General features: G+C 39.3%; 1 long non-coding RNA gene across 2 annotated transcripts in view; it reads left to right on the top strand.

Moving 5' to 3' along the window:
* LOC112653774 (uncharacterized) overlaps positions 1-21,579 on the top strand; it is a 39,913-nt gene extending 18,334 nt beyond the window's left edge. The window contains exon 2 of one of the 2 annotated variants that reach the window (XR_003132515.3): positions 21,362-21,579. This is a non-coding gene — a long non-coding RNA (uncharacterized LOC112653774). Of the gene's footprint in view, positions 1-4,691; positions 5,457-21,361 lie in introns of those variants that run through there. The other variant, XR_007409857.1, reaches the window with a different exon arrangement.
* Positions 21,580-24,466: the final 2,887 nt, after the last annotated feature.

Below are 24,466 nucleotides of genomic sequence, written 5' to 3'. Positions count from 1 at the left end.
TGTCTGAGCTCTCTATTCTGTTCTATTGGTCTATGTTTCTGTCTTTATGCCAGTACCCTACCCGTTTTAATTACTATGGCTTGGTAGTATAATTTGAAATCAGGGAATATGAGGCCTCCAGCTTTGTTCATCTTTCCCAAGATCGCTTTGCCTGTTTGGCATCTTTTGTGGTTTCATATAAATTATAGGATTGTTTGCTTTATTTCTGTGAAAAATGCCATTGGAATTTTGATAGGGATTGCACTGAATCTGTATATTGCTTTGGGTAGTATGGACATTTCAACAATGGTCATTATATTTTCTGTGTCTTTGTTGAAGTTCTCCTTGTGTTCATTTATTCTTCTCCCTAGTTCACTGAGCATCTTTATGGCCATAACTTTGAATTTTTTATCTGGTAAGTTGCTTATCTCCATTTTATTAAGGTTTCTTTTCCCCCTGAGGTTTCATCATGTTCTTTCATTTGGAACATATTCCACTGTTTCTTCGTTTTGCTTCCTTTTCTGTTTATTTCTATGCAACCATATCTCCCAGTCCTGTAGGAGTGGCTTAGTGTAGGAAGTGAACCTTGCTGTTCAACCCTGTACCAGCTTTTGGTTGTCTCTCAGACCCCGTTGCTTGTCCAAGCAGCCTGTTATATTTTAATAGTTCCCAGTAGTTAAAGATATGCCAAGACGTTAATGTCCCAAAGGAGAGAATGTCAGCACCTAGATTCAGGCTGACTAGAAGCCAGACCCTCAGGCAGCAGCTTTTAAAAGTATGCAAATATAGGGACACCTGGGTGGCTGAGTCGATTAAATGTTGGATTCTTGGTTTTGACTCAGGTCATCATCTCAGGGTCATGAGATCCGCCCCCCCTCAGGCTCTACGCTGAGCGTGCAGTAGGCTTGAAAGATCCTCCTCCTCTGCCCCCCACCTTGCACGTGCTCGTTCACTCTCACTTTCTGTCTCAAATAAATTAAATCTATAATAAATGTATGCAAATACATACAGTCCTGTTACTGCCATCATAAGTCCTTACTGGCTGCCAGCGATCTGGAGGTGTTCCCTGGGCAGTGACCATAAAAACTGGGGCGCCAGTGTAAAGAGCAGGGCACCACACCCAGACGTGGGTAAAGCTCCCTCCAGGAGATATTAGCACTCTGGAATGTGGCAGAGAGTGAGCATGAAGAAAGCACCTGCCTTTCAGGTCTCTGGAAAGGATTACAGTCAGCCCCAAAATGCATAATTGGAGGCCTGCCCCTCAGGACACAGTCATGATGATTAGCTTAATAGGCCTCCCTCATAGAAATCTGAGCTCCTGGGTCTCTTGCTATGCCCTGGGGGTGACAGCTGTTTAAAAATTCTTTCTCAGTTGGTTAGAGTCCTGTGGGACCTGCCATCATAAGCCCCACTGGCCACAGGAGCAAAGTGATATGGAGGTGTCTAGTGGCAGGAGTTGCAAAAATTGGGATGTGTCAACTCCTTTTTGGGTGACACAGATTATTGCATTCTCCCGGGATCAGGAACACAAGCTCCCCTGGCTTCCAGAGCCAGAAGATCAAGAGGTGTCCCCTGGTGGGGTGGGGGGTGGGGGTGGCAGACACAAAACTCAGCATACCCAATGCACATACCCAAGATCCAAACTTAGAGTGAAGAGGTGCTTGTTTATATAAGAACCTCGAGCCTGAAGGGCAGGCATCTAATTTAACACACTACCTAGGAGCCTGCTGGAATATTCTCCAAGGACAGAGATTGGCAGATGCCATATTCACATTTTACCTATACCATATTCCATATTGACTTTCAAAGATTAAAAAAATCCACTTTTGTTTTGTTTTGTTTTGAGGGGACATATGATGGTTGAAGAGGAATACAAATATCCACCACTTATTTTCTGCTACATGCCTGGCACTGTGTTAAGCATTTTTACATTAATTACTTCATTTAATCTTCATGACAGTCTCATGAGGTCAATGGACATTATCAACTCCATTTGAAGAGAACAAAATTTAAGCTAGAAAATTTAAGTCATGTGCCCAAGGTCACACAGCTAGAAAATGGCAGTGGTCTAGGGCAAACCCTGGTGCATTCACACATTGACTTAATATTGTTTAAGGACCTATGATGTTCCAGACATGGTACTAAGTACCTTGGTGCTGAGCTGATTAAAAAACAGATACAGTCTTTAATCTCCATCTACCAAGGAAGAGGAATAGGAATGAGCTGTAAAACAAAACAAAAAAAAAAAACAAAAAAAAAAAAAAAAGAAAAGAAAGAAAGAGAAAAGAAAAAAATGTTAGATAGCAATGAACAGAGGAACTAGAAACAAGAGAGTTACATGGCACTTGGAGAGCCTGTAATAGAGGGATTTGACCTAGTCAGAAAGGTTGGGAAGGTGTCCCTGATGTGTCTGAAGCTGAGGTTCGAAGATTACTGCAGGCAGAGGGAATAGCGTAAACAGCATGTGCAAAAGTCCTGTGGCAGGAAAGATGATGGGGACTATGAGGGACTAAGAGCAGAGGGAAGGATGGTAGACAATATAGCTGGAGGGCAAGACAGGAGTGGCCATGTAGAGCCTTAGTAGCCAAAGTGAAGAATTTTCTTCTAAGAGCAACGGAACCTCATTGAAAAGTTCTGAGTAGGGAAAAACATTGAGCTACTAAATTAGATACAAATTTTCTTCCTTACTTTGTCAGTGGAAATGAGGTCAAGTAAAACACCCACCTTATGGAGCCACAAGGGAACAGAAGAAACAAGCGGGCAGCATTTTATGCTTTTTTTCCTTGAGGGTATTGATCCTTAGCAATAGGGTGAATAGTCTACAGGGATGAACATTATGTGAAAACCCACGAAGGGCCCACTTTGGCTTCTAAAATGCTTTGCCAGTAGAAATCTTGCCCAGTTTCTCAGTTGTTCTTACAACACAGTTACACGACAAATGGATGAGTTTTATTTGCTTTGTCAATAAAGCAACAGATCTGAGGTATCTACTCACCCAGTGTGGTAGTTAGTATGACTAAACATGCATAAAGACGAACACACCAATGAATTACTGACATCCATCAAGCTTAAGTGACTGCTGGTGTTTTTGTTTTGTTTTGTTTTGTTTTGTTTTGCATGATGTGGGGGAGATTTTCTGTTAAAGGACCCCAGGCCCTTTTAGATACACAGGGTTCCCCTAGAAGAAATAAACAAGGCAAGCCAAAGTGGGTTCCATTTCTTTTATTGAACTGAGCATATGCTCATCAGCTCTGAGAGAGGATTGTGGCCTAAGAGAAAGAACTTGAGCACCTGAGGTGCTCAAGAAAAATCAGAAATTCTGTGACTACTTCCGTCGTTATGAATATTAAGTTTTTGAACTGAAAGAAGTTTCTTTACAGACTAAAAAGGAAAAGAATCTTGAGTTCAGTTACCTGTACTTCAGAAAAGACAAGGCTGTAAAACAGAACTTAAAAGACACAGATATGGATGGGGAACCAAGAACATTCTAGAAAATGGGTCCTTTTTTTTGGACCTTCAACAGCAGAGAGTATTCAAATAAGGCTGCTCCATGATCTCACTGTGTCCTGTTTCCAGAGTTGATGCTCATGTATTATTTTCTACAAAAGTAGCAGGATATGGGAAGCCTGGATGGTCCAGTGGTTGAACATCTGCCTTCAGCTCAGGGTGTGATCCCAGAGTTCCAGGATCAAGTCCCATATCAGGTTCTTTGTGTGGAGCCTGCTTCTCCCTCTGCCTGTGCCTGCCTCTCTCTCTCTCTCTCTCTCTTTCTCTCTCTCTCTCTCTGTCATGAATAAATAAATAAAATCTTTAAAACACAAATAAACAAAAGTAGCAGGATAGTCCCCACTGCCTCCAGCTGGGACTCTCCTACTCTTCAGCAAGCCCTCCATGATGCTTCTGTGCCTGGCTCCTCCGCCAATATCCCCACCTGCTCTGATCTCTCCCCTGTACTTTATGTGGTGGCTTTAAAATACACCCACAAGTTGAAATTCTGCCCTCCAAAAGGTGGGGCTAATTTCTTATATCCTTTTGAATGTGGCTGGACTTCTTGACTCACATCTAACAGATATAATATAGGGGAAGTGGCATCTAAAAATAACATAGAATATATCTCAGCTTCATCATTCCTCTTTTTTAGAACTCTTACTTTGTGGGAAGCCAGCTGCCATGTTGTATAGACATTCAGACAACCCTATGGAGAGGTCCATATGTGAGGAACAAAGTCTTTCCACCAATAGCCACATGATTGTGCCATCTTGGAAGTGAATCCTCCAGCCCCAGTCAAGCTGGCAGATGACTGCATCTGCAGCCAACATCTTGAGTGGCCCTGAGCTGGAATCTCCTAGCTAAACTAAATTCCTAGCCCAAAGAAACCAGGAAAATAAAAGTTTGCTGTATTAAGTCTCCTTATTTGGGGATAATTTGTTATATAGTAATAGATAATTAATATATCACATAGTAACAGTAACACAAAAATTTAGTAATACTTTAGTAGAATATAATATTGAAAAAAAAGAATCATGTCTGCATCTCACCATTAGAATCTCAGTGCATAGCCCGAAGTCAGTGCTCAATACTTATGTATTTGTTAAGTGTACGATAAGACTTTAATTACATTGACTGGCATTATGTTCTTTGCTTTACATGTATTTTCTCATGTAATTCTCATAACTATTCTATACAGTATATTTTTTATCTTTGTTTTACAGGTAAGTAATGTGAGATGAAGCAAGATTATGTATGCACGTTGTAGAATCTCTGTGACTCCAGGACCTAAGGCTTACACAGGAGTCTGTGGCAGTCCCATGGACTTAGGTCTAGCCACCATGATATGTGTTTTTGAACTTGCCGTACTATCAGCTAGAGACATGTTCTTCTCACACCTCACCTCAGAACTCTGACAACTGAACCGAAACGTGCCAAAGCTCCCGTGGAGGTGTAACTGCCATATGCTCTTGCATGGAAGCATGAGAACAAGCTTGGTTGCTAAGGATGGGAAGACCCAATTCTTCTAGAGGAGGAAGGATGGGCAGAACCCACAGAGAGCAAATAGGAAAAAGCATTGTCCCTCTCAGCAGGGACTGTCTGTCTCACTATGGTTTTACACAAGTCAAATCTCTAACGTTGGTAGCGAGGCTTTAGGCTGGTTCAGAACAGTAGAAGCAAAGCGCCCAGATCTAGGCAGGATCCACAAGAGTCTGTGTGGATTCTCCAAATGCAGTCCACATACTCCAGAGATCAAGTTCTAAGGCTCCAAATCTCTACATTGCATTCGTGGTCCCTCTCTAAGCCTTGATGGAAAAATGTTGAGCTGTTGAAAACAAGGGTAAAAGAGATTAACCTACCAGATCCAATCAACAATCAATTTGTAGTGAACACCAACCAGATATGTTCATGTCTAAATACACAGTGTCTTTGTGGTAACCTACGTTTTCCTTTTAAAACATAAAAATCTGGAGCACCAGTGTAATTTAGGAAGAGCTTGAGAGTTTCCCTTTGTGCTGTTTTGGGACTTTCTGCACATTTCATGAAATGCTGTGACTCTGGGATGAGTTATTTAAACTTGGAAATAATCTTACCAATCTTTGCCCTTAATATCTTTCATCCTTCCTTTAAGATGGCTAATTATTTGTGTGTGTGAAATTAATTTTTGAATAGAGTTCCAGAAGCTTTTATGGCCCATGAGAGAATCTTGTGATAATGCATTTTGATATTTTCCCAATAATCAACTTATTTTTCTGGTGGGAAAAGAGGGAAATGTGGAACACATCTTTTTAATGTCAAAATATTTTTTGGAGGAATATTTAGTAACATAGAAGCTCACTAGAACTACCAGTTAAAAAGGTAGGTTACAAAATAGTATGTATATTATGATGTTCCCACATCAAATATTTAGAAATATTTATGTTTATATCTATAAAAGACCAAGATAGACATGAAATATTAAAAATAGCTCTCCTTTGCTTGATGAAATACATCCATTCATTCCTTCTGATGTCTCTCGAATGTCTACTATGAGTCGGGCACCATCCTAGACTTCAGGTATCTAGAGATAAGATTCAGTTCTGCCTTCAGGTGGCTCACAGTCCAGTGAAAAAGTTGTTGAAATAAATAAACAGAATAAACTAGATCTATAAAAAGCAGTAGGGCATAGAGGTCCTCGGAATTCAGCCTTATGATTAACACAGGGCTGAGTATAAACCATGGTTTTGTACTGACAATGTGCCCTTAAGCAAATTTTCTCATTTCTCCAAGCTCCAATGTCCACCTGTCCAAGTGTAAATAGAACTACCTACCTCATATGACAGTCATAAGGAACAAATGGGAATCGTCTGAATGTGAAGCAGTAAGCATGGACCTGGCCATTTAAGCACTCAATAAGTGGCCACCATTGGCTGTTATCACCCAGGGCAGAATGGGAGCTCAGAGGAAGCCAACAGGCTCCTGAAGATACAGATCCCTGAGCTCACAGTCATATGACTAGCCCTGAACTGGTAATGATAGATCACTAGCCTACAGTTTGTGTTCTTTCCAAATCCAATCATTGAGCAAAATCTCCCATTGTTATCTTACAAAAATGTCCTTATTCTATAACAGTACCCAACTCCTGTTTGATGAGGCCTTTTTTTTTTTTTTTTTTTTTTTTTTGGCTTTTAGCTTCACTTATGTCTGTAGTGTCTTCTGAAGATGCTAAGGTAGCCCCCTACAGCATGGCAAATCCAAAATCAGCTCAATGGCCAGAGACTCTCACAGTCCTATCGTCCTGCATTTCTTCTTTTTCATTTCTCCTTTTTCTCTTCCTTTTATAGGAAATTTTAGTTCCTATCATAACAAAAAGAATTCCTGAATGTTACTTCCTCATGGTGACAGAGCAAAGTCATAGCCCTTAGAGTCAGGCAGCCCTGAGTTGGAATCCTATGACTCAGGCCCCAGGAATGTGGAGCAAATAACCAGTGCCAGCCCCATTCTTATGTGTTTGCAGGAGAGTGAAAATGACCTCATGGATCTGTCGTGGAGATGAAATGAAGGTCACTAGCCCAGTAACCAACACTTGGCACACACTCAATAAATGTTGGTTTTCTTCCTTTTTAAAAAAAAAAAAAAAACATGTATTGACTGTATTTACACACAGACTTTCAGGACTCTGCCACTTAATGCCAACATGCCCTCATTCTCCCTTTATATGCATTCAGAAGTAAAGAGGCCTTTCAGATGCTTTTAAAGTTGAAGCCCAATTGAACTAATTAAGTGGGGGGGGGCGAATAACACACCTACTCATTTTTAGCATTATCAGACCATAATGACAAGAGAAGAAAAGAACTGAACCTTGGTCAAATTGACCAAGCTCCATTCATCACCATAACTCAAAAGCCTGAATGAAAAAGGGTTGAACTGAAAGGTTGAATTGAAGGGTGAAGAGACTCCAAGGTCAAGCAAAATGACTCAAATGTTTTATTCATCCATTTATGCAAATTGTCACTCATTCGGCAAATATCAGATATATGCATAGCACTATCCTGGAAAAAAATGTAAGGCCATATCCTCTGTTTCCACAGGAGAGAATCTGGAGATAAAATCAAACCTACACCTTTGATCTGTTTTCTCTTTACAGGACTTCATATTCTGTTACTTGCAAATACTGCTTACAGGTGCTCTCTTCCCTCTCCTCCTTAACACACCTCAGCTGTTTATTATGTACCTGCTCTCTGCTGAATCCAAAGGATATTCTCAAAGCATACCAATAACCTTTTCATTGACAAAACAATGGGCTGTTCCCCCCACCCAGCTCTTTGCCAGTTGGGTTTTTTCCTGGTTTCTACACAGTCAACTGTTCCTTTCTCAAATTTCTTTCCAGGTTCACTTGTGTTGCTTTGCTTTGATTCATCACCTTCATTGTTGGCAAAGTTATTTATTGAAAATCCAATTCTGCCCCTACTGTTCTCCTGTTTAGAATCCTTTGGCATTTTCCTTTGGATCTTTGGACGTTGCTCCAGCCTGTCCTGCCAGCTCTGTCTCCTGTTAGTCCCCTTTAGAAACCTTATGTCCAGTGATGTGAAACTTTTTTTTCGAGTTGGTCATGCTCTTCCAACCCTCCACTCCTCTGCCTCCACGGGCTTACTCAGATGGGGATCTTTTACTTCTACAACATTCCTGGGCTTAACATCAACTTGGCCACCCTTGAAACTGCCATATGCCTGTGTCTATCTCAAGCTTGGAATTACTTTATAAAAAAACATACTTTCTCTTGATGCCCTAAGGTCTAACAAAATGCCTGGTACATCATAGGGGGTAAAAATTCAAACTTTGTTGGATAAATGAGGTTCTGTTGGTTTACCTCTATAACTTCTCAGCTGTCTCTGTCCTCATTCCCATTCTCTCTGTAGTCTCCCAAAATAGAGTCAAGTCTCTTACTTATACTGTCACAGAGGCTGTTAATTATTCTTACCTGTGTTCTATGTCATCTCATTAATATTCATCCAAAGCACAGAAGTCAGAGAAAAGTTCCTAAAGTATTACTTGCACATCAGCTGTTGGTAAATAGCCATTGATTCAGTCCCCTAGTGATGCCCTGCCTACCTACCTACCACCACTCTTCCTCTCCAAGACCTCAGGTTGGAGGAACCTGGGACATCAGGGGATTTCTAAGATGTTGGCTCCAAAGTAAGACCATCATCAATTCCACCTGATTATTCAGCCTATACATGTGTCTGCTATCTTTGTGTCTGCTTACAAAGTTGTCAATGATTGACATGACCTAGCAAATAAAGACTAAATTCCTTGTCATGGTATCAGGGCCTACATAACTGGACACCATTTTCAGCCTTATTTACAAATAAGGTATAACATCCTATGCTAGGATATCTCAAAACTTAATATGCTTATGAATCACTTGGGGGATCTTGCTCCAAATGTAGATTCTGATTCAGTAGGGTTGGAGTGAGGGCTAGGTGATGTCAATGCCTCTGCTCTACAGACCATAGCTTTGAGTTGTGGGGGATTCAATCTAAACCACCTCTGTGCCTGTGTTCCTTTTACTTCCACTTGGAATGCTCTCTCGTCTCAATTAATTAATTGATTAACACCTCAAAGCCAAGCTCAAATGCAACCTTCTCACTAAAATGTTCTCTTATCTCCTGAAGTAAATATGAACTTTCTCCTTGGAATTCTTGGATATTTGATATGGGAAATCAATCACCCAAAAGGTATAACTAGCAAAGTTTTCATATGCATTTCTACTTTAAGACAAGTTTTATTTTTTTCTGTAAGTTGACCCAATCACACCCTACAATGACTTACACATTCATTACTAGTTCTTCATAATAATTAAAGTACTATAGAGGGCTCCAATTCATTCATGATAAAATAACCAGAAAAATGTGAACCTAGATTGTGAAGAATTGCATGATAATAATTTATGTTCATAGTAATAACCCAGAGTCACATGAGTAACCTAAAATAGCTTCTAAATTATCAAAGAAAGGTTAAAATTACATTCAGCATATTTTAGTGTTAAGTGAATTTGATCATGTTCTAAGTCTCCAAAAACTGACATATGGCATGTGTGTGTGTGTGTGTGTGTGTGTGTGTGTGCCTGATATGTTCCAATTCCTTGAAAACATATAAGAACTACATAATTGTCTTTTACAGGCAAGTGTGATGTTCACCACTCTTAGCACCAATTCCATGCCTGTATTCCCCTAACATATGCACACACACATGTGCATATATATACTTGTGCATGTGCATAGGCCACACGATTTCTCAGGGGAAAAAATAGAAATCTAGGATTCTACTGTACTTCCTAAATTCCCAAAATAAACTCCTCAAGGCCCTCAGTTTGTTCCTAAAGCTGAAAACCTTACAGTTATCTGGACTGAGCCTAGGACTGTTTTTTTCTTTCTCCATTTTTATGTATTTCCATAATTAATGCATATTCATTCCATAGAGATTTGCAATGGATTACAAAACACACACAGTAAAATTTCAAAAACAAATTAAATTAAATATGCAGAAGAAAAAACAAGGGTTGAATGTGAATGAAGGCAGGAGGGATGGCTGCCTGGCCATGGGTTTCATAAGATACTACATAATTGTCAACCCAAAGCAAGGTTGTCAGCACATGTAGGTCTGACTTCTGGCTTCCCCTCCCTCCATCCTCTTCTGCTCCCATAGCCCTCCAGGGGAAACAAAGAGGCTTTTCCCTTCTTCCTCTTCTCTGGGGCTTGCTTATAAACCTGCCCTCCTCATGCAGAGGTAGCATTCTCCTCCTTGTCTTCCCTGGGATTATATCCGTATTGTTGCTTAGTATATTAGGGAGACTAAATCACGCAATTGTTTGTTGTTAAAAAATTGATAATTTTTTAAAATTATCTTCATTACATTCTCCCCCTGATAAACTTTGTACACTGCCCCCACACTAAGCACATTTCTTTTCATGCAGGAAGCTAATTCCTTCCAGAAAGTAGGAACTAGATCTCATCCTGCACTTATGTCTTTGTCCAGCCCCCAGAGTCTGGCCAGATGAACCTCATTATTGGCTGCAAGTCTCACTTCCCATCAATAGGGATCCTTTCTTAGCCTCAAGAAACTTGACTTTCCTAATCCTTGCTCTGTCTTCAGTGGGATCTGGCCACACAACCAGGCAAAGCTTTCCTCTGCATGGATCAGCTCTCCAGCCACCACCACCTGCCTCATCCTGCCTGTTGCCTCCAAAGTGTGGCACAGGAAACAGGTGGTGGCTGAGCTTTGTTCCATTCCCTGGCTTCCCAGGAATGCTCCTGCTGCCCCTCCCCGACCCTCACCCAGTTATGTTTAGAGAGACATCTTTCCCAGGAAGTTTAATAGCTTGCATATCATAGCTACCTATATTTCACAGGGTGGATCTGTTAAAAATTAGGAGGGCTACAGAGGCCTGGTTCAAAACCCTGAGAGAGGATGGGCAGGCACGGATGCAGAACTGCAGGATTCTCAGCAGACCGAGAGAGTCTCGAAGGCCCCTCCATGGATTCTTAGTCCTTGAAAGAAATTCCTTCCTAGAGGAGAAAACAAACCCATCTCCATGGCATAATCTCAGGTCAACAACGGAGGGCCTGGGACAAATTCAGCATTCCAAATTTGCATTCCACCTTATAGAGAGGAAGACTGGAAGCCATTGCCTGGCCAGAAGGAAGACTGAGAATAAACTCTCTGAGCATGCATAGCTGCTGAAGAATGGGTCATACATAGAATGAGGCCAGTGCCAGCCGAAAGCCTGGGGTGTCTTCATCAGTAGGAGTGACTATAGTTAGTCCTCAAAGCATGCCAGGAGGAACTTCCTTTGTAAGAGAAGATGGAAACAGAGTGGGAGCCAGCGAGGCCTGGTTGCTGCTGAGCAGGGTCATTCAATGCAGCCAGTGGTCTTCTAGCCATTAACCATGCAGGGCCAAGAGGTTAGACCAGGGTCCTTTGCCTTGTCTTACCTGTTGCCTATGGACAACGCAATAGACGCTTGTTAGCACCTGAACAGAATCTTGAGCTTTCATGAGCAGAGGGGAAACCAATGAGACTGACAGAATGGACCAAAAGTTTTCCTGAACCAGGGCAGCGATGGGCATGCTACTCCTAATATATGGACTCTCCCTTGTATTCTTCTTCGCTTTGCTCTGTGTCTTCAGCTTTTAAGAATCCTCTGGTTCCTAAAAAAAAAAAAAAAAAAAGAAAGAAAGAAAAAGAAAAAAGAATCCTCTGGTTCCTGATTGTCCATAAATTGTCCTTGGCATGGCTCAGAGCTTCAGGATTTGAACTGTCCTATTTCTTATAAATCTACCTTACTTCTTACATACAATTTGCCTTGATCTCAGTCATTTGTCTCTGCCTTGATTCAAAGCCTTGGGCTTTCTCCTATCCATGACAAACACCTGACTCTTCCAATAGTGTTTTATTTTCCTCAGGCTCAGTTTCCTACCCTTTATCGTCAGTCCACTGCTATTTACATCACTGTGTGAAAATATCTGAAACAATCAAAGTATCACCTTGGTGTTAGTAGCAATGAAGAGAGAGTTTTGTATGAGGATTTCCTGTATGAACAAGTTCTCAGCCCTGTGTGAACTGCCTATCTGATTATCAGTTGGTCACAATAATGACCATGAATCCCCAATTCCTTGACATTTTTATGACACACTTGAAGCACAATCTATTAGAATTGGAAGGGCCCCTGGAAATGATAGAACACAACCTTATCATTCTGCAAGAGAGGTAAATAGTGAACCAGAAAACTTAAAGCCTTTACCCAGAATCTTCGGGCTAATCAATAAAGGTGCTAAGACCAACATCTAAGTTTCCAGAATTCCAGGTCTTATATTCTTGCCACTGCATTAAAAGTTTATTCAACACGAATAAGTAAATAGTAAAAAGGATTAGAATTTTTTCAGGTAAGGTTTTGATCTCAGGGTCTTGAGTTCAAGCCTCGTGTCGGGGGCTCAAAAAAATAAAAAAGCAAAACTTCAATGGATGAAGCTCAAGAAGAATTTGCTTTACTCACTCACTGATTCCACTCCCATTTATTGAGTGCCCACTATATACCAGCACTCTACCAGGAAAAGGAGATAAAAGTGTGGGCAAAGGGATACCAATACTATCTGTGAATCTTAGACATTAAGCAACTATTTGTGCAAATAAATTATAGCATATGTCATTTATTTCAAGATGCAACTATCTACTTAAACATCTCAGCATATCCAATATCAAGACTGCTAGAACCAGTCTTACTTTTGAGATGACCTGGAAGTCAAATTCTTCCAGAAAGCATTTGCACTTGTTTCTTTTACCTGGAGCTACTCCCAACATGGAACCCACCCTGCTCCCCTCCCCTTTAAACTACATCCTCTGCTTGAGGTTTTCTGGACCTCACTTGTAGTCGGACTTCAGACCACAAGCCTGTATTATAATTGTCATGGAGAGATTTTTCTACCTCCTTCTCCCAGGAGCTAACATTGAGCTTTTTTAAACGTTCCTATAGGTCCATACAATAATGGTGCATTTTACAGTCAATGGCATCTTAAATTCTATGAATTACAGTGATTATAAATTGCAGTAAGAATTGTGAAGGAATAATGCAGAGTGGCCTAAGGAGGTGTATAGGCTGACCTAATTTAGATGGAAGGCCTTTGTAAAATAAGTGATAGGTAAACTGTACTAGTTTGTGGGGGCTGAGACTGGGTGCCACGGAAATTTACTTCCTCACACAGTTCTGGAGGTAAGTCCCAAATCAAGGTGTCGGCAGGGCTGATTCCTTCTGAGGCCTTTCTCCTTGGCTTGTAGATGGCTGTCCTCTCTGTGTCTTCACATGGTCTCTTCCTGTGTGTCCCTGTCCTAATCTTTTCTTATAAGGATACCAGTGCGGTCAGACTAGGACCCACTCACTCGACCTCATTTGACCTTCATTAGCTCCTTAAAGACCCCCATCTCCAAATACAATCACGTTCCAAAATACTGCGGGTTAAGACTTCAACATATTAACTTTGGAGACACACAACCCAGCCCATAACATAAGCTGAGGCCTGGGGAATGGACCAAATGACCCAGGAGCTGAGCATTTCATACAGGGGGAGCAGCCTGTGCAAAGCCCATTGAGATAAGGAAGCCAAAGTTAATTTTAAATTCCTTTAGTGTGAAATCTCCAAAGGGAAAGAATGTCATTTCAATGAATCCGTTTCTCTTGAAGCCTGAAATAGAAATATGGTGGATTCCTCTTTACAAATTACTTCTAAAAAACAGATTTTTAAAAAGTAAATAGGGTTATGTTCTTTGATTGTAATTATCACCCATGATTTCCTCAATATGTACTTGAATTTTTTCTCTGTTGCTGTACTAAATGCACTATGAATTGACATGCAGATCTGTAACACGATAAATTACCATCATTACATATGCCTTTTGCATGGGGTGGTTTTAAAACCATTTCCTCTCACTGCTTTTATAGAATAGCCTCATTTCCAGGGGTTAGCATCGCAGATAGGGCAAATAGTCTGTGGAATACATTATGATTTGTAACAGACTCATAGAAGGACACATTCCATCTGGTGTATGGAGGACACCATTACTCTTGGCTCATCCTCTTGAAATCAATGCGAAAGCCCATGCCCATCCCAGCACTCCTTCAAATGTGTTTCCTGGGACTTCAAAGTGGTAGTAACTATTGGCCATCTGTATGCTTGACATCCCTCATCATTGGGGAAGTGAAAATTAAAAATCACAATACGATAGCATGTTACATCTGTCAGAATAACTAAAATAAAAAACACAAGAAATAAGTGTTAGCAAGGATGTGGAGAAAAAGGAACCCTCAGTGCACTGCTGGTGGGAATGTAAATTAGTGCCTCCCCTGTGAAAAACAGTATGGCGGCTCCTGAAAAAATTAAAAATAGTTACCATATGGCCTAGTAATTCCACTGCTTGGTATTTACCCAAAGAAAACAAAATCAATTATTTGCAAAGATAAGTGATTTTACGCCTATGTTTTACACCTATGTTTACTGCAGCATTGTTTACAAGAGTTGAGAAATGGAAGCAGCCCAAGTGTCTACCCATAGATGAACAAAGAAATTGTGGTATGCACATACAATGGAATATTACTTAGCCACAAAAAGGAAGAAATTTTGTCATTTGCAACAACATGGATGGATCTGGAGGGTATGATGCTAAGTGAAATAAGTCAGTCAGAGAAAGACAAATGCCAAATGATCTTACTTATACATGCAATTTAAGAAACAAAGAAAAATGAGATAAACAGAAAACCAAAATCTTGAGTACAGAGAATAAACAGTGGTCTCCAGAGAGGAGGTGGATGGGGAATGGCTGAAATGGATAAAGGGGATTAAGAGTACTTTTACCCCGATGAACACTGAGAAAGGTATAGACTTGTTGAATCTGGGGCACCTGGGTGGCTCAGTGGTTGACTGTCTGCCTTTGACTCAGGTTGTAATCCCGGGGTCCCAGGATCTAATCCTGTATCAGGCTCCCTGCAGGGTGCCTGATTTTTCTGCCTTTCTCTCTGCATCTCTCATGGATAAATAAAAATCTTTTGTTTAAAAAAAAAAAGACTTGTTGAATCATTATATTGTACACCTAAAAGTAATTTAACACCATGTGTTAACTTATGTGAATGAAAAAAAGTGATTGCAGGAAAGCACAATCTGCCCCACACACACATTTTTTTTTTTTTTAAACATATGTGGCTCTGTAGCAAACTGGACCCATGGATTTCTCTGCTTTTACTGGGCCATCTCAAAACTCAGCGATTTGAAATTCCAGTCTGTTATAGTATTAGACAATAAGGGCATACTTGTATTTTCAGAGTTCTGCTACAAGAGCTTCTTGACAAAAGCAAATGCTGTCTGTCATTGCAGAAGTGTCCAGTTACAGTACAGCTCATCCAGATGAAATGCTCAATTCTTTTTCAAGCAAGTGCTCTGACCTTAGTGATCAAAAACACTCATGTGAATTCCTAGGAATGTGTTCAGCTTTTGCCCTGCTCTGTCCTTGGGTAGTGCCATAGGCAGACCTAAATGCCCATCTATATTTCCTAGGCTAGAATGTGGGGCTTGGGAGACTCCTTGGCAGGTCCCTCCCTCAGAGCAAGGGCACATTCATCCAGGGAGTTGGGGAAACTGCAAGTGAGCTGCTTTTTTGGTCCCTTGTCCTCAAATCGAAATAGGGGAGGTGGTCCCCAGCAATGAGATGTGAGACAGCTGCTCTACCTGTAACCAAATCTTAAGTTGGGTGGAAGAGGCAAGACCTCCTCACCAGCCAACCCCTAATTTGATTTCATCAAGACCCCAGGTTGGCCATTATTTACACTCCGAAAGAAACTTCCCTACCCTCTTCTCTTACTTCGTGCTACTGTGATCATCTCATGCAGAGAACAGACTTTGGCTTTGATAAAGAGTAGTGAGGGCAGACTAACTGATCATTCATTTTTGCAAACAGTAATTAATAGGCACCTACTAGATGCTCCGTGCTGTTTTATGTATGAGACACACTCTGTTCCCGCGTCTCTTCCACTGAGGCTGCTGTGCAGCCTTACTTCATCTTTTTCCTTTTCTTCTTCTCCTCTACTCTTCCTTCTTACTTTAAGCTTTCTTTGTTTGATTATTAGATCAAATAATTGTATTTGGTTTGAAAAAGAGAGAGAGGAAGCTTCAGAACGGCTACCACTGATTTCATTTATTAATTTCAGAGAGTGTGGAACAAAGCCACTGTACTCCTTCAAAGATAAAAATAAGACAAATATTCAGCTGTTGTAGTCCTGAAGCACTTTCAGAGAAAAGGGTGGACTAACAGCAATAAAATTCCAAAAAAAGTTGATTAAACCTAAATTTCTTTCACCTGGGAGAAACCGTAGGCTTGTGTGGTGAAATAAACCTTTTATTTCAAAGCTAACTTTTGAAATTTGAAAATAAAAGCTAAAGACTTGTGGCCCGGGACACAGGGCTATTCCAACCTAAAGCGCTTATCAGAATTTCAAAGAGGAATGATAACAGTGAGCACTCTCAGGTGCGGCAGCTCTGGGAACCCAGTACTGAGGACCACGCAGGACCTGCCACTAATATACTCATCAGACAACTGATGGGTTTCACGGTGGAAAAGTTTAAGGCACAGAACCCTTGAAGTGAAAATCATATGATCTTGCCTACCTATGACCCTGAGTCAAAGGCAGAAAAAAGGATTCTTTCCTCTCTCCTCTGCCCTTCTCCTGGCAATGGCCACATTAGAGGTTAGGAGAGGAGCTCACAAGGTGGATCTAGATTACAAAGTGTACCCACAGGAGATGGAGAGCAGTGGAGCTTTTACCTGGGAGCTTTAAAATCTTTTGATACCCAGCCCGTGCTGGAGAGGGGCATGAGGATGACCCATTAAGTCAAGCTCTAGGGGTCAGAGGTAGAGAACCAGGTATAGGCATGTTTTGAAGACCCCCTGTGTCTCTATTACACAGCGAGAATTGCATGTCATTTGAGGCAGGACATCAGCTCTGCCATGATAGCCCTTCCCTTCCTCCTCCCACTGTAACACTATGCACCTGGGAAGAATCCGTTTGTCCCCTAGCTCCATCTGGACTGCCCAAAATTCCTCCACCTCCTTGTAATTAAGCTGCTGGAAGAGGAAGGAAAGGACTCCGGCCCCCTCCTGAGTATATAAACACACTCAAGTGTCTCCCATCTTTAAATCAATAAGCAAGCCAACTCACCTCCATTGACTTTGGGTTGGGTTCCCTTCTCTCAAAACCTCCCTCGTTCTTTGCACAGAGGGCTTCAGAAAAAGAACCCATTGTATGTACCTACTGTCCACATCTCTTAATCTCCACCCTGTCAGTATTTAAAACATGCTGATATTTTGCTCCTCACAGAGTTTTTGCAATTAATTTTGATATTTTAAAAATACTGCCTTAATATTTTATTAATCTTGATTAGTTCGTTTTTTAGCACCCCCTTAGATTTTGCTCCCAAGGAGAATGCCTCACTTGACTTACTAAAGTCCTGGCCCTATTCTATTTACTCTTTAACCCATTATGATCTGCCTTCTGCTCCCCCAAAGGTAATGGAAACTAACTTAAGAGATTCACAAAAAATCCTAAAAGTGTCTTTAAAAAATATCCTTTTAAAAATTTTTTTTTTTTTTTTTTTTACTTATTTATTCATGAGAGACACACAGAGAGAGGCAGAGACATACGCAGAGGGAGAAGCAGGCTCCTCTCAGGGAGTCCGATGCAGGACTCAATCCCTGGATGTTGGGATCAGGCCCTCCAAAGGCAGACGCTCAATCACTAAGCCACCCAGGTGTCCCAAAAAACATTTTTTCATTCCCTGTTTTAGTTGACATTCTTTTGAGCATTTCAAACACATCAAGCAATAAGTAAAACATACACAAATAATAATGGTTACAAAAAACATTTATCCCTAAACCTGTTCCTAAAATGTTAACATCTTATTTCCTTTCCTCTTTATTATTTTAATATCCCTTCTAAACTTCCTAAAACTGCAGCAGTACTTAATTACAAATCTTCCCAAGGGCATAGTATTCTTACCCAGACCAGAGAGAATATCAAATCAGATAGCCACACAGACAGTGTCAGATTCCTGGTTATGGCCCAAATGCAGGTTATTTCTCCCAAGGCTATTCAAACCCAAGCCAGGACATCAGGCTGAAGCTTCCTTTATAAGATAATCTTTTCTTCCTACATCAGTTAAGAAAAAAAATGTAGGTCCCAAGCTTTTCCCATGGATTTTTTGTTTTTGGTAGCTTGGAATTTCCCCGTGAAATGTTGAAGTCTCTCTTGGCCTGCATGACATAGCCCATTGTTTCGTCATTGTGATGACCAGGTCATTGTGATAACTTGGTCTATTGGCATTACTTAAAATGTATGGGTGCTGTACTGGTGTCTCATTATAAGTCATGGTTTCATCTCCCAGGAGCAGGAGAGCAAGGTTATGCAATGAGCACTCTTTTTTCTTTTCTTTTTTCTTTTCTTTTCTTTTCTTTTCTTTTCTTTTCTTTTCTTTTCTTTTCTTTTCTTTTCTTTTCTTTTCTTTTCTTTTCTTTTCTTTTCTTTTCTTTTCTTTCTTTTCTTTTTTCTTTTTTTTTAAAGGCATTTGGCCTATTCATCATCTTGGAACAAAGTTTTGAGCTTCCTTTCTGCTGAGTTATTTTGTATGAGCACTGGTGCCAGTTAAGTCTCTCTTGCTCTTGGTTCTGTATATTTTCCCAGGGTGATTTGGCTAACTCAGTTCCGTATATTTTTCCTCTTCTACTTACTCAGACATCAGTTTTATGTCTGTGTTTTAAAATCAAACCATTAATAGAAGAAATAGAATACCAATTTATGTTAACCTCCTCTCATTAAAATTAATAAGAAATTAAACAGGTCCCTTTACAGCCAACTTCTCTGCTCATCCTAATTACCTTTAGTGTACTAAATTTAAACTTTTCTCTTAATGTCATTATGAAATTATGGCCTTTCCCAAACTCAACATATTTCAATTAACCACGATTATTATACTTATTTTCATACTCAAATTCCAATTTGGCTGGTGGGAGATCTCTAAGCTAGCTCTTTTGTTCTTTCAGCACTGTTCCTGGCATCTTTGAAAGCATCTCTGCTGTTTGGCAATGATAGGGTATATCAGGACCATTCTATTCTGTGTGTATCTGTGTGCCACCATGCACATGCACGTATACCAGACATGCCAGTTCTATATAGTGAAGTATGAGAGATCCAAATCTGGGCATTTAGGACTTCTTGTCAACCAGGCAGTGAACAGAATGATGCTGCTGTCGAAGCACTTCTAGCAGGAAAAATATTGCTTTTTAACATCACATGTTCACATTGATTTTTTTTCTAGTATTATTAACATAACTAAGTCTCTGTACTTCACTCACCTTGCAGCATGAAGTTTTATTGACCTCTAACATATTCTGTAATAAATATATATTATGCAATACATGACCTCAGCTTGAACCTTCTTTTTTCATAGTTCTACCAATGATATTGGCTTTTGTGTTTGTCTTCACATCAAACTGACATTCAGGGACTCTGAGCACTTGGTCTTTGTTTCACGATCTCATTGTGGTCACTGATTTTCCATCTCATCCCAGATGAATTCTCGGCCCCTGGGCAATGTACCTAAGTGTTTCTTGCCCCTGAGGAGTAATTGGATGGTGGCATATTGATTTTTCTCAGTTTTGAGAAAAGAAAGAAAGAAAGACTTGACTTCACCATATTTGAAGGCTCTTCTCTGTTGGGGATTCAGTTTTGGAGGACACGAGATTTCCCTTCACCCATATGTTCCCCTACCACCAATTCTATATCTACCCCTACAATGTTCCGTCATTGATGTCCAGTATATTTGACAAAGAAAGAGAGATGTGATCTCTGGATATTCTCAGTGACAACATGAAAAAGATAGTAGCACCTTTTCCCTCTTTTAACACAGTTAATATACTACCTTCTAGAAGTCCTTGTTTTCTTATATTTTTAATGAATATCTTCTTTGGTAACTCAAGACTTACTGATCCCTTTGTTTAAGTGATTTGGAATGCCACCAGAGTTTGCTCTGGCTACTACAGGTTTAGCTTCTAACATTCCCTTGGAAGTTATGCCAAAAATACCCTGTTACATTTATACTTAGGAAGAGGGCTCTGGACAAGGAAAAGGGAGAACACTTGCTTAAAGAGATAAGAGATATAAAGTAAGAGAATACAAAAGGACACATATCCGATCTCTTTTTCAAAATAACCTTAGAAGGCAGCCCAGGTGGCTCAGTGGTTTAGCGCCGCCTTCGGCCCAGGGGACTTGATCCTGGATATCCGGGATCGAGTCCCATGTCAGGCTCCCTGCATGGGGCCTGCTTCTCCCTCTGCCTGTGTCTCTGCATCTCTCTTTCTCTCTCTCATGAATAAATACATAAAATATAAAAAAAAAATAACCTTAGAAGGATGGAGTTTGAATTTGACGGCAGCCTGGGTTTCATGTTATGCCTTCGAGCTGGACAGTGCACATGAGAAATGTCAGTTGGCTGGAGGCTTCCCGTTACACAAGGTAATGTTTGGGTCCAGAAATGATGGAGTGTGTGTAAATTTTTAAAATATGAATAAAATGTAAAAAAATTATAATCCTAATGCATATTTATTTTTTTAAATGGTTACTCGGAAATGTATATGAACATAAAACTTGCCAGGAGTGAGTCAAGCACTATGCTGGGCACTGGATATTGTGTAACTCTTCCAATACACATAGCAATACGCAGAGAAGGGTCTTATTTTTATTCCCATTTTAAAGATAGGTAAATTGATGCTTAGAAAGGTTGAATAAATTATTCATGGTCATAAACTAATAGATGGTAAATTCAAATTCAGGTGATTCAAATTTAGATAGTCTGACTCTGACCACAAGCACACGGTCCTAAACATGCTATATGTGCATGTAACAAAACTGGATGATACCACACATAAAATCTGGAATCCTCCTTTTTTGTTCTCTCTTATTAATTTATTAAGAGCATTTCCCCCTTCTTATAATGTTTTACCAAAGATCATTTAGAAAATGGGTGAATGCTTGGGGCACCTGGCTATCTCAGTCGGTAGAGAATGCAACTCTTGATCTCAGAGTTGAGTTCAAGACCCATATTGAGTATGGAGCCTACTTAAAAAAGCAGAAATAAAAATAGTCAAATACTGTCTTTTCTGGAAAATGTAACTTAATTTCCCCAGTCCCTTATTCATGAAAATATACATTCTTCCCAATTTTTCAGTGTCACAAATAATTATTCAATAAACATTAATCAACAGACAATAAAGCATTGTACTTGTATTTATAATTGTGTCTCCGATTATTTTCTTTCGACAGATTCATCAGGAGAATTATTGGGCCAATGGAAGTGAACAATTTGACTACCACGATAGGCATCACCCTATCATTTTCCTCAGACAGACACAAATTCACACCTTTGCCAGCACTTCATTAACAAGCCTTTTCATAGAGCTTCAGCCACACAGAAAATTTTCTTTAAAAAAATGTTTTGCCATGTTGGAAGGTGAATACAATATGTCCTATATTTGCTTTAATTAGTATTTGGTTGATTAGTTGTGAATGTGAATATTTTTGCATGTTTGTTGGATTTTGCATTTCTTTAAATTTTCTGTGTGGATCCTCTGCCCACATTTCTTTCTGAGTATCAAACTTTTACTTATCGATTTGTAAGGGCACTTTATGTTTCGAAGTTATTACCCTTCTGCCTTGTTGCTCAACTGCTTTTCCCAATTAGTGAGTTTATTGTTGCCAGTGATGTTTCTTGATGTAGGGGAGTTCTAATTGTATTATAGTAAAGTCTATCTAGCTTTTCCTTTGCAATTACTTCTGTTTGCTCTTATGCGTAGAATGCCTTTCCCTCCCCAGAGATCTGATAATTATTCACTTATATTTTTGTCTATGTGTGGTTCTTTCATCCATTTCTTTTTATTGTTGTTTTTGCTTTGGGCTATTGCACCAGCAAGGCTATAATTTGAGTTAATCAATTTTCTCAACCATTTGATGAATAACCTGTTCTTTTGGCATTTTTTTCTTTGTTGTGATTACTTTATTAAGCTGGGATATATACTAGAGACTATTTCAGGGCTGATTGCTTGATCCTATCAATCTGTCTACCAGTTCTTGAGCTCAAACCATACTCCTCTGTCGGATGTTGCTTTCGATATATTTTAATAGCTGGTAGGACATGTATCCTTAATATAACTGCCCCACTTTTCTCATTTCAATATATTCTTCTTTTTTTTTTTTACTTGATATTCATCTGTATGAACTGTAAAATGACTGCATCATATAAGCCAGATAGTATTGGCTTGTCTTTTGGTTTTCATCGTATCATTGAGATATATAATATGTCACTGCAAAATTATAATAGTATTTATTGATCTTTTGTTGGGCTATCTTTGTCGGTTTTATATTAGTGTTACACTAACTTCGCACAGTGAATCTTTAGATTTTCAGCTTTTGTTTTTATATCTGGAAAAACAAAACATATCACTTGGAGTTACTTGTCTTTATGAAAGTTGAAAGTTATCACTGGTAAAATTTTAATGCAATAGGATATCTTTAGAGGTAATTATCTTAGGGTCAGGTCAAGTTTGCCAATAAAATATCTATTTAACTATTGGAAACTATTCAGTTTTCCAAATTTTCTGACATTGTTTTTGAATAAAACTTTTTGATGTGTTAAAGTTTTCCACTGCTCTTATTTTAACATTTCTTTTTTACTTTTAAGTTTTGTTTTCTCACTCTACTTCTCATATATTCTTGAATTGCATTTAAAAATATCAGTTCTTGAATTTGTGCATCTACTTTACTGTTTCTATTTTTAATAATCTGTTCATTTTTTTCTATGCTTATCTTTAGAAAGTTTTTTCTTCTGTTTTCCTTGTTTTAAATATGTTAATTATGTATAGTGCAAATCCTTTGAAATGTATCTATTTTATCTACTTGTTTTTTTCAAAGTCTAGTAATTCCATAAATGGCTTGCATAAAATAATTGTGTTTCTGCCCATTTCTTCTTGTACATCTTTGGTTTATGTATTTGGTGTATAAAATATATATTCTTTTTATATATTTATTGAAGACTGCACATTTTTCTGCACCCTCTGACTCATGTATTCAGTCTCATATGAATTTAATATTAATATATTTTTTCTTGTTCATATTTTTCTGATAACCATTTATTCATTTTTAAATCTATTTGTATCATTTTGTTTTGGGTATATTTCTTGTGAGTAGGTCACAGTTGGATTTTCTTTTTTCTTTTTTAAAGATTTTATTTATTTATTTACTTATTTATTCATGATAGACACAGAGAGAGAGAGAGAGAGAGACAGAGAGACAGAGACACAGGCAGAGGGAGAGACAGGCTCTATGTAGGGAGCCCGATATGGGACTCGATCCCAGGATTCCAGGGTCATGCCCTGGGATGAAGGCAGGCGCTCAAAGTGCTGAGCCACCCACGCTGCCCACAGTTGGATTTTCTTAGCTCAATCTTTAAGTTTTAATATTTTAATGTAGGATGATAAATCATTATATTTGTTGTTAAAACTGTCCCATCCCCTCATCCTGGATAATTATTTAGGATCTCTGGGGGTTTACTCAGGTGAAGTTCAAGGGAACAGAGTCTGGACACTGACAGGAGAAACAGCTACAGGCATGAAAACACAGAAGACTCATGCTTGGTCGTGGCCAAGTCCATCTTGCAAAGAGAGTAACATTCTAAGTGTCGTGTCTGTGGAACTGATCAGAAATCTAGAACAGGATCCATATCAAAAATTTTTCAAAGAAAAAAAATTTTTTTTCAAAGATTAGACAATTGAGGAGTGGGTTCAGAAAACAGAGTCAGGAGTGCTTCCTGGGGAAGCTTGGGGAGACCCTTGGAGAGACCTACACATTTTCAATATTTTACTATAAATGATACTAAAAGAAAAAATAGTGATTGGCAACAACAATTTATAATAACTGGTTTATTGACGTTGGACTAAGTTCCTTCTATAAAGATTCCTTTTAATCCCCACAACCCCCATGTTATAACTTTTACAGACAGGAAGAGAGGCTCTGAATTTTCCAGACCAAAGTGAACAAGTGAGTAAGTGCCAGAACATTTTCAAAAAACAAATTTCCCTAACTCAAAAGCCCATGATTTTGAACATTGTGTTATACTGTTTTCTTCCCAACATTATAATTGTTGTTGGTTTTCATTTTCCCCAATATTTACAAGCATATATTCTCTTGAATTATTCTAATTAGGTTTTTCAAAATCACACTTGAATACATAGATTCTCCAACTATCAAGTTCATGAGCACTATGATAATTTTTGATTCCTTCTTCTGTAAGATAAGGAATGGAATGCCCTTCTACTTCCCCACATACTCTTTCTTCTCCTTTGCCAATATCATTTGGAATTACAGACCTATTTA

This window comes from Canis lupus, chromosome 3, assembly GCF_003254725.2.
Source record: "Canis lupus dingo isolate Sandy chromosome 3, ASM325472v2, whole genome shotgun sequence".
Lineage (NCBI taxonomy): Eukaryota > Metazoa > Chordata > Mammalia > Carnivora > Canidae > Canis > Canis lupus.
Note: the sequence above shows the minus strand (reverse complement) of the source record. Positions and strands in the feature narration are given on the sequence as shown.